Source organism: Rhinolophus hipposideros, assembly GCF_964194185.1.
Source record: "Rhinolophus hipposideros genome assembly, chromosome: 18".
Taxonomy (NCBI): domain Eukaryota; kingdom Metazoa; phylum Chordata; class Mammalia; order Chiroptera; family Rhinolophidae; genus Rhinolophus; species Rhinolophus hipposideros.
The window spans coordinates 51,468,093-51,480,831 of record NC_138064.1 but is presented as its reverse complement, the minus strand read 5'-3'; the positions used below and the strand labels follow the sequence as shown (position 1 = coordinate 51,480,831).

General features: G+C 37.9%; 1 protein-coding gene across 36 annotated transcripts in view; it reads left to right on the top strand.

The window, feature by feature from the left end:
• NRCAM (neuronal cell adhesion molecule) overlaps positions 1-12,739 on the top strand; it is a 316,248-nt gene that overhangs the window by 60,727 nt on the left and 242,782 nt on the right. For all 36 annotated transcript variants that reach the window (XM_081079610.1, XM_081079588.1, XM_081079607.1 and 33 more), the window contains exon 2: positions 4,435-4,589. The gene's annotated coding sequence lies outside the window, so the exon portion shown is untranslated. The remainder of the gene's footprint in view (positions 1-4,434; positions 4,590-12,739) is intronic.

The window sequence follows — 12,739 nt, the reverse complement described above, 5'->3', positions numbered from 1 at the left end:
GTACAGCACAAAATGGTAATAGGCCTCCTTTCTTTGAGCTGCTGAGTCTGTCATCTTGGTGTTTCTTGTGGCCCCCAGGGAAGTACCTTGCCCTCAGTGGTTCTAAGTAGTAATTGTTGAATGAACAGTTTGATAATTCAACACAGCTGAGAAAAAGAAGCAAGCCAAAAAGACCTCTGTGTGGTCAACAGACCTGGCGTGGATTCTACCCGTCCATTCATGTGTTTTCTCTCTGGACTGGCCCATGAGGCCTGACTTACCTCTGAAGCTTTCCAGTCTTGCTTTACATGGAGCCAGCCCTAGGAAGACCAGAAGTATCCAATTAGAGGCAGTGGGGATGAGTTTGGTTGCCCTACGCAGGCACACTGACCGCCATGAACAATTGGAGTTTGATAGCTTGACAGAAAAACTAAGGAAAGCAGATACGAGAATTTAAAAAGCCCTTCAGTGTGGGGCTTTTTACTATAGGAGAGATCCCACGAGGCTTACTGAAAGCTAAGTTAGACAAAGCAGTTGAGATCTTTGGAAAACAATTTCACTTTGGCAGGAGTATACCAGATGACCTAAAATGACAGATTCTGCTAATTTCCATGATTGCCTCAGGGAAGGATGAAGCTAACATGGCTCTGTTTTTGCAATATGTTTCTCAAACATAACTTCTTGGTCTGCTGCACAGGTAATTACTCTCACTACAAAGTTCATGTTGCCAATTATCTCAACTGTGACCTAATTTTCTCTAATGATGCTGCAACCTAATCCTTCTGGGTTTTGCAATCTCTCCCAAGTAAATGTTAAAACCTTTATCCAGCAAATGAATTGCTTGGTTATGTCAGTTTATGTAGCTATTTATGTCTTCAGGATGATTTGCAGTCAATTTGGAGAACTGGTAATTAGTAATTTTAAGTAATGACTTTGACACTAAAATAAATTTCTTGTTATTTATTAACTATCTGTTTTTCACTGTTTTTTTTTATACCACTATTTGCTCTGAAATAGTTTTCAATTCAATGTTTTCATCATAGTATTAACATCATTCTAGAAGGTATGCTTATTTAATTAATGTGTAGGTAACATGAAGGTGAAAGGCATAACAAGTATTTTGGAAGGACAGAATTGAGAAGCCAAAAGTTCTGAGCAGGTTGGAATAATGAGCCCCATTTTAAAAAGGTAAAATATTAATGGGGTAAAAATAAAGACTTCACTAACTTCTCACAAAAATATCTACGAAAAGATAAGGGAGACATTGTCAAGCTGATGTTTGGCTATTAAAACTGCTGGTAAATCAGGTGCTATAATTTTAGTCCATATGTATTTGGCATTTGGGGCTGTAGAGAACAGAGATTCACTCAGAGTGTGATAAGGAAGAGGGGCTTACCACACAGCATCCCTGTCTGGATCTGGAAAGTGGGAAGTTATCAGGGTTATCAGAAATTATCTGATAGTTATAAGGCAAGGTCAGGGACTGACTCCTCTCTCTCACGGTCTCTCTTCTGGCCTTTCTGCTTACCTCTGCATATTCAGTATGTTCTCTAACTCTGGATATCCAGCCCAAATCCAGAGAGAGCTGGCTTACTTGACTTGGCTCATTGTCATCTCTTTTCGACCGTTGCACAAAGTTACCTCATGGATCATCCACCAGACTCTGCGGGACGCCCTTGAGTCAGTCGCACCCCTGGTCTTATCGGTAGCCACCTCTGCTAAAACAGCAGTTCAGACCTGCCTTTCAGAACAGTGGGCTGTGGTTGGGGAAGTTCACACGAGAATGCGAATGTGCACATGTCTTCAAGGGCCAGAATTGGGACGAAGAGAGATTCATTTCCAGACATCTTCAAAAATGCCATAGACCATAGGCAGATGGATTGTTTAATACGATGACCTTCCAGGCCTCTTCCGATTCCCAAAATTGTGGGTTTTTAAATGATTTTTTAATTTCTTCTCAGGAGTATCTAATGAAAACCATCTTTTCCACATTATTATTAGAATGAGCCTTGAAGATAATTCTGCCACAGTATAATTAGGAATTGCCTAAGCCAGGTACCAGAAACAGTAATGCTTTTGTATTAACCTCTTAAGTAAAATATTTCATATGTGGAATATTTGTAAATTAGATAGTATTGTAGTCAGTAAGAATGCTTTAAAGCAGGGGTGTCCAAACTTTTTTCAACGTTTTTCACCAAGGGCCGTATGCGGTAAAATACACAAACAGCCGGGCCACTCACTCGAGGTGAAGTACATATTGCCTCACCTTGTTTATTTAAGTAAACTAAATGTATTTTTGGAATTTGCTGCGGGCCAATAAAAAGTGGATCGCGGGCTGCAGTTGGCTCATGGGCTGTAGTTTGGACACCCCTGCTTTAAAGAAAGGAAATAATTTACATAGTGTAAATGTGATGGAGCACCACGAATACTTCTCTAAGATGACTGAAGATGAGTGTAAGAACGTTTGGTAAATTTTTTCCAGATGAATTGTAAATGATATTCCAGAGATTTCTGTTAGGCCTGTCAACTCCTGTGTCACGATGAACTGAGTCGTTTAGGGCAGATTTACGTGATGACTCTTCTGATAGTTGCCTGAGTTGAAGTCTCCAAAATAGTGTAATTAAATCTCAGCATTCAAACTCTACTACTTTGGAAGTGTGTGTGTGTCTGTTCTGAAGGGGGAATAAACATCTTTCAATAAAATGTTAATCCTCTCCCAAACAATAGAAATTAGTTACGTAATCTGAGAAAACCTGAAAGCTCTGGGAAGACTCTGAGATGCTTCCGTTTCCACTGTCCAATGTGAGGATGCATTTGACAAAAGAAGATGAGACAGATGCTGGGTGGGGTTAGCACTGCCTCCTGCTACCTGTTAAGTGCGTTTTCTCCAGCCATCATGTGGATAGAAGAGAGACAAGCTCTGTTAAAATTCTAGTTCTACCATTCAGGAGAGAAGACTAAGCTCTCCTGACTTCAGTTTCCTCGTTTATATATTGGGAATAATAATAATAGCACTGAGGTCGGAGAGTTCCTGTGAGGATGAAAACACTACCTAGTACAGTGTCCAGCTCATACGAAGTACTCAATAATTGAGCTACTTGGATTATTTTTTATCTTTATTATCCCTCGAGGGGTGGGAACCCCGAGGTTATGCTGTCCTCTGCCCAGAGAGCCATGGCGTCTGTCCCTAGTCACAGGTGTGGCTCCACGTCTCCCATCATTCCAGCCCAGCCTAAAAGAGTGATGTCCAGCCCCAGTTCGTGATCTGACTTTCTCTTCTCCAGAAGTCTTGATTCCATCCTGGAATTTGCTTGGACCTTGTAGAAGTCACTGTATCTCTCAGAGCCTTAGTTACTTCCTCGAGAAAATTGAGAAACTATTTAATATTATAGGGATTTAAAATTTTGGATACTATTCATTTAAATTGAATTTTTTAAAAAACAAACTCGAGTTAGGTGCGAAATGTGTAGCGAAGACAATGTTAGAGCCAGACGACTTTCCCTCTGACTTTTTTTCTTTTGAAAAATGGTCTTTTCTTGAGCTTCGTCCCAACTGAAATTCTGATTTAATTGGTCAGGGATTTCTTTGGCCTGGATGGGACCAAACCATCAATATTTTTAAAAAGCTCTGTCCCCCCCCCCCCCAGTGGTGCTAATGTGCCCCAAGGTTGAGAAGCACTTAGCCAGGCCAAGGTCAGACTATGAGTGGCTGAGGCAGGTCTGGATTTCCCCTCGTATGCTCTTCTCACTACGGCCTGACCCTGAGTTCTGGTTTCAAAGCGGCTTTCTGAACAATCCTTTCTGTGATTTTCACATAAAAGGGACCTATTAAACACTCTATTCAAGCACTTCTGTTGGTTGGTTTCTGTTTAATTACGGTTTCATTCTGTGTAGTTCTCCCCTAACCTTGTGCTTGTTTTTCTGATTCCCAGATGCCTCTTTTCTCACCGCCTTCAAAGCCACCTCTAAAATGTAATTGCATTGCCGAGTTCTTCTCTGACATCGTCAACCTTGATCAAATACTTAGTTCTTCATTGTTTGTTCTTTTCCGTCTGTATTAGACTCTTCTCAGCTGCAGCCTGTGTGTTGATGTGATTGTAAAGCACAGTGTATTCCCATGGAGTATGAGAGTAGAATAAGATCAAGTGCCTATTTTCCTTTTTGATTTGTGTGCACAGTTGTTTCCTGCTATTGGGGGTCATTCAGACTTCTGTACCAAAGTGTAATTGGAATTATGTTACTTTTTTTTCATTACCTGTTGCCATTAAGTTGTTTAAAGTTTCTTAGACATTGATGTCCTTAAGTACAGTAATGCTTGGTTCAAATTAATCATGGAATTTAATACGTATCAAGTTCTCCTTGTCCATTGGAGTAGGAGAATAGGATGAAATCTTAGGCTAATAGAATTAACTAACACAAAGCAATTTTCACTGTTTTGTGTTTGTTTCCTTGACAGGAATCTTTGTGACATTCTTCCGCCGCAGCCCCCTCCCCTGTTTGCTGCAGACTTGGACCAACACTTCTCTCAGCTGTTGGCATCGTCCTGAGGACAGGACGCTTTCCAAAGTCAGAGAACTGTCAGGAGGCTCCTGATCTATGGATCTTCTGAAGGTGAGAGTGAATCCGTTCTCTTTTTGTCTTTAGAAATCTAAATTAGCTATTCTGTCTTCCAAAATATAGTTCTTAGGAAACAGTGAATAGAGGAATAGGTTATTGAAAATTCTCTATAAAGAACTGATAGTTTTTCAGGAGAATTTTTTAGTAGTTATGAAGGAAATCAACTGGCTATTTTGATCAAACAGAAATTTATTTGAAGTTGTAGCTCTGATCTTTGAAAACTGGGTTTGAACATGCATACACAGAACCACACCCCACCTTTAAAAAATCGTTAACATTTCTCAGAGAAATTTCTCATATACAGCAGTCCCCCCTTATCTACAGGAGATATATTCCAAGACCCCCCCAGTGGATACCGAAAACCACAGATAGTACCAAACCTGATATATACTGTGTTACTTCCTATACACAACATACCTTTTCTTTAAAAGACAGCACCATATGGCTTCTCTTTGGCGTATCTGAACTGCCTGCATCACTACTCTTGCACTTTGGAGGCATTATTAAGTAAAATGGGTGACTTGAACACAAGCACTGAGATACAGTGAAAGTCGGTCTAATAACCAAGATGGCTACTAAGTGACTAACGGACATGGATTTGCTGGACAAAAGGGTAATTGACGGCCTGGGAAAGACTGATGGGGATGGCTTGAGATTTCGTCATGCTACTGAGAACCACGTGAAATTTGAAACTTACGAATTGTTTATTTCTGGAATTTTGCATTTAATATTTTTGGATCATAGTTGATTATGGGAAACTGAAACTGTGGAAAGTGAAACTGTGGATAGGGGGGACGCGCTACTGTATTTAGAGTCTCTATCAGCCTTCATCTCTACCTTACTCTGCCTTTTAGGTTAGTTTTGAGGATCAAACAATATAACTTATGTGAAAGCACATTGTAAATCCATGAAACATTATTTGTATAAGTAAGAAAAACAATTATTATTTTCAAACATTTATAATCCTCCAAAATATTCTTATACCCTCCAATTTGTTTTCCTCCATAGTTTGATTCATTTTTAATTTGATTCAGTAAACTTTGCTAGGAGTTCAAGAGGCAAAGGTGACAAGTCTTACCTTCAAGGAATATCTGTCATATGCAAGAGAGACACATAAATGCATATGACCAACTCCAATACAATAAGTTATATTAACAGTGCATTTAAGGGATGGAAAAGGTGTCCAATGCAGCCTGCTATCAGAGGGTTGTGTCTATAGAAGCTGTCTTCCTGGAGGAGGTGATCCCTGGCTTGGCCCTTGAGAGATGAATAGGAGTCAGCATAGTAAAGAGCAGGATGGGGTGGAGGAGGGCATTACAGACAGGAGCAGTGGGATAGGGGTATGAAACCCACATGTGGAAGAAATAAGTTGTAATAAGTTGTGTGTGTGTGTGTGTGTGTGTGTGTGTGTGTAAGGGGTTTTTAGCTGGCAGTCATTGGCATTTTAGGTGTGTTATCCTGGAGAGAGTGTAGAGAAAGAGCTGGAGGTGAGCAAGACTGAAGAAAGGAAGAGTCATTTTTCAGTGATGTGAGGAAGAGTTGGGAGGGCTACAATTAGGGTAGAAGCAGTGAGGAATAGAAAAAGAGAGAGAAATGAGAAAGAGCTAGAATGTGCTAAATTTGGTGATAGTTTGGATATTAGAAGTGAGAAAAATGTTAGAAATTGGGATTCTCAGGTGTCTGACTTGGGAACCTGAGAGCATGAGGATGCCATGAAGGGAATTTAGGAGGAAAGATGACTTATTCTTGGGGAGAACAGGACTTTGAGGTATATATAGGACACTTAGGTAGAAATGTCTACCAGGCAGCTGAAAGCGTAAGTCTGGAGATTAGGGGAAGGTTTAAGGCTAGGAACATTGATTTTGGAGTTACATGCAATACAGTGTTTCCCTGAAAATAAGACGTAGCCGGACCATCAGCTCTAATGCGTCTTTTGGAGCAAAAGTTAATATAAGACCCCGTCTTATTTTAATATAAGACCGGGTATAATATAATGTAATATAATATAATATAATAATATAATATAATATAATATAAGCCGGGCCTTATATTAATTTTTGCTCCAAAAGACGCATTAGAGCTGATGGTCCAGCTAGATCTTATTTTTGGGGAAACACGGTAGTTACAAATTTTTTTAAAAACATAAATTTGATTTTATACTTAAGCCTTCAATAGTATTCATTCATATGCTTAAAACACAGCTCACCACATTCTCAATTTGCATTTCATTTTGATATTACCTACCATTTCATTTGTATATATACTTGTTGGGTGTATTTTCTTGGCATAATAAATTAGGATTTTTCCCAGGAACAAATGTGGTGACTTATTTAGTTTAACGAAAGGAAATTAAAACCAATATTTAAAAAACAATATGAACCCGAAAATTTAGAAGATTTATAAGCCAGTATCATTCTCCATTTTAATTCACAGTAGTTACAGAAGTTATTTAATGAAAGGGGTTTGCTTTCCAAAGTGCAGTTGTTTTTCTGTATAAATCATTGTTTCTTATAATTCCCCAGTTTCTTTGCTTAGTGCAGGATTTGAACATTGCTTATGGAAGACCGAGCAGTTTCTTGCTTGCTCTCTTCAGTGGGGTGGTGCTCGGGTCCCCGCGTTGGGGCTTCCCAGCATCAACAGAACATCATGAGGGGCCTGTTATAACAGGCTGTGCTGTTTGAGATCAAGTCCACCCAAGTTAGATTACTGAAAGACATTACTCAGAGCCTTCTCTGAGGGAATTTCATGGGTAAAAATTTTAAATTCAAGTAATACTTACAATAGTAGTATGTTGAGTGAATTTTGTTAGATTAATATGGCCTTAATGAGCTTACTGACTTTTTTCCTTAAGACCTGTTGGAAAAATTACAAAATGCTCCGTTTTTATAGTTCACTTCAACCATCTTTCCAGAAACTTTAAAGATCAGCTAATTTACCAGTACAATTTTTATACACAAGAGAATTAATGGGAAGCAAAATGAAGTAACTTACTGAATGCCAGCAACTAGAGTCAGAACCCTGGTCTGCTGAAACTCATGCTACCTTTTTCACTTCAATGTTTTGTTTTCCTTATTCCAAATCTTTATTGAACGTTGAAGTTAATCATTTGTCTTAAAATAGGAAATTGAAATAAGTCAGTCAGTTCACATGGATGGCATTTGCTTAGGTTGGTCACTCTACATTCCACAAACAGATTTTGCATTAATACTTTAGACTCTGATTAAGGTTTGATTTTTTTTTAATTTATTGGGGTGACAATTGTTAGTAAAATTACATAGACTTCAGGTGTCCAATTCTGTATTACATCATCTATAAATCCCATTGTGTGTTCACCACCCAGAGTCAGTTCTCATTCCATCACCATATATTTGATCCCCTTTACCCTCATCTCCCTCCCCCCACCCCCCTTACCCTCTGGTTGCCACTAAACTATTGTCTGTGTCTATGAGTTTTTGTTTCTCATTTGTTTGTCTTGTTCTTTTGTTGTTTTTGGTTTATATACTACATATCAGTAAAATCATATGGTTCTCTGCTTTTTCTGTCTGACTTATTTCGCTTAGTATTATACTCTCACGATCCATCCATGTTGTCACAAATGTTCCTATATTATCTTTTCTTACTGCCGAATAGTATTCCATTGTGTAGATATACCACAACTTCTTTATCCATTCATCTATCGAAGGGCATTTTGGTTGTTTCCATGTCTTGGCCACCTTAAACAAAGCTGCAATGAACATTGGAGCACATGTGTCTTTATGTATAAATGTTTTCAGATTTTTTTGGTAGATACCCAGAAGAGGGATTGCTGGGTCACATGGTAATTCTATTCGTAATTTTTTTAGCAAACTCCACACTGCCTTCCATAACGGCTGCACCAGTCTGCATTCCCACCAACAGTGTATGAGGGTTCCTTTTTCTCCACAGCCTCTCCAACACTTGTTGTAAAGTAGCCAGCAACTTTACTGTATTTGTCTTGTTGATGATAGCCATTCTGACTGGGGTGAGGTGATATCTCATTGTGGTTTTTATTTGCATTTCTCTGATGATTAGTGATGTTGAGCATTTTTTCATAGGTCTATTTGACATTTGTATGTCCTCTTAGGAGAAATGTCTCTTCAGGTCCTCTGCCCATTTTTCAATTGGGTTGTTTGTTTTTCTGTTGTTGAGTTTCATGAGTTCCTTGTATATTTTGGATGTTAGCCCCTTATCGGAGGCACTGTTTGCAAAAAATCTTCTCCCATTTAGTTGGTTGCCTCTTTATTTTGTCAATGGTTTCTTTTGCTGTGCAGAAGCTTTTAATTTTCATATACTCCCATTTGTTTATTTTAGCTTTTACTTCCATTGCCTTTGGAGTAAAATTCATAAAATGCTCTTTGAACCCAAGGTCCATAAGTTTAGTACCTATGTTTTCTTCTATGCAGTTTATTATGTCAGGTCTTATGCTTAAATCTTTGATCCATTTTGAATTAATTTTGGTTCATGGTGACAGATAGCAGTCCAGTTTCATTCTTTTGCACGTAGCTATCCAATTCTGTCCGCACCATTTATTGAAGACGCTGTCTTTCCTCCATTGTATGTTTTTAGCCATTGGTCTATGTGTCTGTTTTTCTGCCAATACCATGCTGTTTTGATTATTGTAGCCCTGTAGTACAAGCTAAAGTCAGGGAGTGTGATACCTCCAGTATTGTTCTTTTTTCTTAAGATTGCTTTGGCTATTCAGGGTCTTTAGTGGTTCCAAACAAATCTGATGATTTTTTGTTCTATTTCTTTAAAAAATGCCATTTGGATTTTGATGGGGATTGCATTAAATCTGTATATTGCTTTGGGTAATATGGCCATTTTAACTATGTTGATTCTTCCAATCCATGAGTATGGAATGTCTTTCCATTTCTTTGTGTCTGCTTCAATTTCTTTCAAAAATGTCTTATAATTTTCAGCATATAAATCCTTCACATCCTTGGTTAAGTTTATTCCTAGGTATTTATTCTTTTTGTTGCAATTGCAAAGGGAATCGTTTTTTCTATTTCTTTCTCTGAGATTTCATTGTTAGTATATAGGAATACAATGGACTTTTGTACGTTGATTTTGTAGCCAGGAACTTTACTGTATTCGTTGATTGTTTCTAACAGCGTTTTGGTGGAGTCTTTAGTGTTTTCTATATATAGCATCATGTAAAATGCAAAGAGTGATAATTTAACTTCTTCATTCCCAATTTGTATGTCTTTTGTTTCTTTCTCTTGCCTGATTGCTCTGGCAAGGACTTCCAACACTATGTTGAAAAGGAGAGGTGATAGGGGACAGGCCTGTCGTGTTCCTGAACGTAGAGCAAAGGGCTTCCGTTTTTCAGCATTAATTATGAGATTAGCTGAGGGCTTGTCATATATGGCCTTTACTATGCTAAGGTATTTTCCTTCTATACCTATTTTATTAAGTGTTTTAATTATAAATGGATGTTGTATCTTGTCAAATGCTTTTTCTGCATCAATTGATATAATTGTATGATTTTTGTCCTTTATTTTGTTTATGTGATGTATCACATTGATGGATTTGCGGATGTTGAACCATTCTTGTGCCCCGGGGATGAACCCCACTTGGTCGTGATGAATAATCTTTTTAATGCATTGTTGTATTCGATTTGCTAGAATTTTGTTTAGGATACTTGCATCTGTATTCATCAGAGATATTGGTCTGTAGTTTTCTTTTTTTGTGTTGTCCTTACCAGGTTTTGGTATCAGGGTAATGTTGGCCACATAAAATGAGTAAGGGAGTACTGTCTCTTCTTCAATTTTTTGGAACAGTTTGAGCAGGATTGGTGTTAGATCCTGTTTGAAGATTTGGTAGATTTCACTAGTGAAGCAATCTGGTCCAGGACTTTTGCTTTTGGGAAGGTTTTGGACGACTGATTGAATTTCGTTATTGGTGATTGGTCTGTTTAGATTTTCCAGTTCTTCATGGTTCAGCCTTGGAAGGCTATATGTTTCTAAGAACTTGTCCATTTCTTCTAGGTTATTGAATTTGGTGGCATATAGTCCTTCATAGTATTCTTGGATGGTCCTTTGTATTTCTGTGGTGTCTGTGATAACTTCCCCTTTTTCATTTCTGATTTTTTTAGTGTCTTCTCTCTTTTTATCTTAGTGAGGCTAGCCAAGGGTTTGTCAGTTTTGTTAATCTTTTCAAAGAGCCAGCTCTTTGTCACATTAACTTTTTCTATTGTCTTTTTGTTCTCTATTTCATTTAGTTCTGCTCTGATTTTTGTTATTTCCTTTCTTCTGCTGACCTTGGGTTTCATTTCTTCTTTTTCTAGTTCTTTAAGGTGTAACATGAGGTTATTTATTTGGGATTTTTCTTGTTTCTTGACATAGGCCTGCAATGATATAAATTTCCCTCTTAAAACTGCTTTCGCTGCATCCCAAAACTTTTGGTAGGATGTATTTTCATTGTTATTTGTTTCTTTGTATCTTTTGATCTCTCCTCTAATTTCTTCTTTGACCCTGTCGTTCTTTAAAAGTATGTTGTTTAATCTCCGTGTGCTTGTGTTTTTTCCTGCTTTGTTTTCGCAGTTGATATCCAATTTCAAAGCCTTGTGATCAGAAAATATGCTTGGTATGATTTCAATATTCTTAAATTTGCTGAGGCTTATTTTTATGTCCCAATGTATGGTCAATCCTTGAGAATGTTCCATGTACACTAGAAAAGAATGCATCGTCTGATGTTTTAGGATGAAGTGCTCTATGCATGTCAATTATCTCCATTTCATGTAATATGTCATTTAGGGCTGCTATTTCGTTATTTATTTTCTGTTTGGATGATCTATCCATAGCTGTCAATGATGTATTTAAGTCCCCTAGTAAAATTGTGTTTTGGTCAATTTCTCCCTTTAGTTCTGTTAGTAGTTGCTTGGTATATTTCGGTGCTCCCTGATTGGGGGCATAAATATTGATGACTGTTACGACTTCTTGTTGTATAGTTCCCTTTACCTTTATGAAATGTCCATCTTTGTCTCTTATTATCTTTTTCACCCTGAAGTCTGTTTCATCTGATATCATTATGGCTACACCTGATTTTCTCTGGGTACCATTCGCTTGGAGTGTCAATTTCCACCCTTTCACTTTGAGTCTATGCTTGTCCTTGTAGCTGAGCTGTGTCTCTTGGAGACAGCATATGGTTGGGTTTAGTTTTTTGATCCTATCTGCTACTCTGTCCCTTTTTATTGGTGAGTTCAGTCCATTTCCATTTAGGGTAATTATTGATACGTGAGGATTTCCTGTCATTCTATCTTTAGTTTTCTGGTAAGGCTGTGTGTCCATTGTTTCTTTGCCTTTTTGTTGTTGTCTATTATTTCTGTGTGGTGGTATTCTATGATGTTTCCCTCTGTTTCTTCTTTTATTACAGTATATATTTCAGTTCTGGATTTTTTTTGAGTTGTTACCCTTAAGTTTATGTAAAAGAAAGTTTGATATTTAGAGTATTCCATTTCCTTCAGCATGCTTTCTTTCTCCATTCCGATATTCCCGTTCAGGCCTTTACCCTCCCGCTTTTTATGTTTTGCTTGTCACAAATTGTCCCTGTTGATGGTGGTCGAATAGCCTCCTTTAATATTTCTTGTAGTGCAGGTCGTGTATTAGAAAATTCCCTCAGCTTCTGGATGTCTGGAAAGGTCTTTATTCCTCCTTCATATCTAAAGGATATCTTTGCTGGGTATATTATTCTTGGCTCATGATTTCTCTCTTTCAATAGTTTGAATATTTGGTTCCATTTCCTCCTGGCTTGTAGAGTTTCTGCTGAAAAATCTGATGATAATCTAATGGGCTTTCCTTTGTAGGTTACCGTCTTCTTTTCCCTGGCTGCCTTGAGGATTCTTTCTTTGTCGTTGATTTTAGACAGCTTCAATACAATGTACCTTGGAGAAGGCCTGTTGGGGTTGAGATAATTAGGTGTTCTATATGCTTCTTGGATTCGAGGATCCAGTTCTGTCCACAAGTTTGGGAAGTTCTCATCAACAATCTTTTTTCTCCTACCAGTATGCCCATTATTCTTATATTGCTCTTTCTGATGGAGTCAGAAAGTTCTTGTAGATTTCTTTCATTTCTTTTAAGTCTCACGTCTCTTTCTTCTTCCATCTGTGTAATTTCCAGGTTTCTATC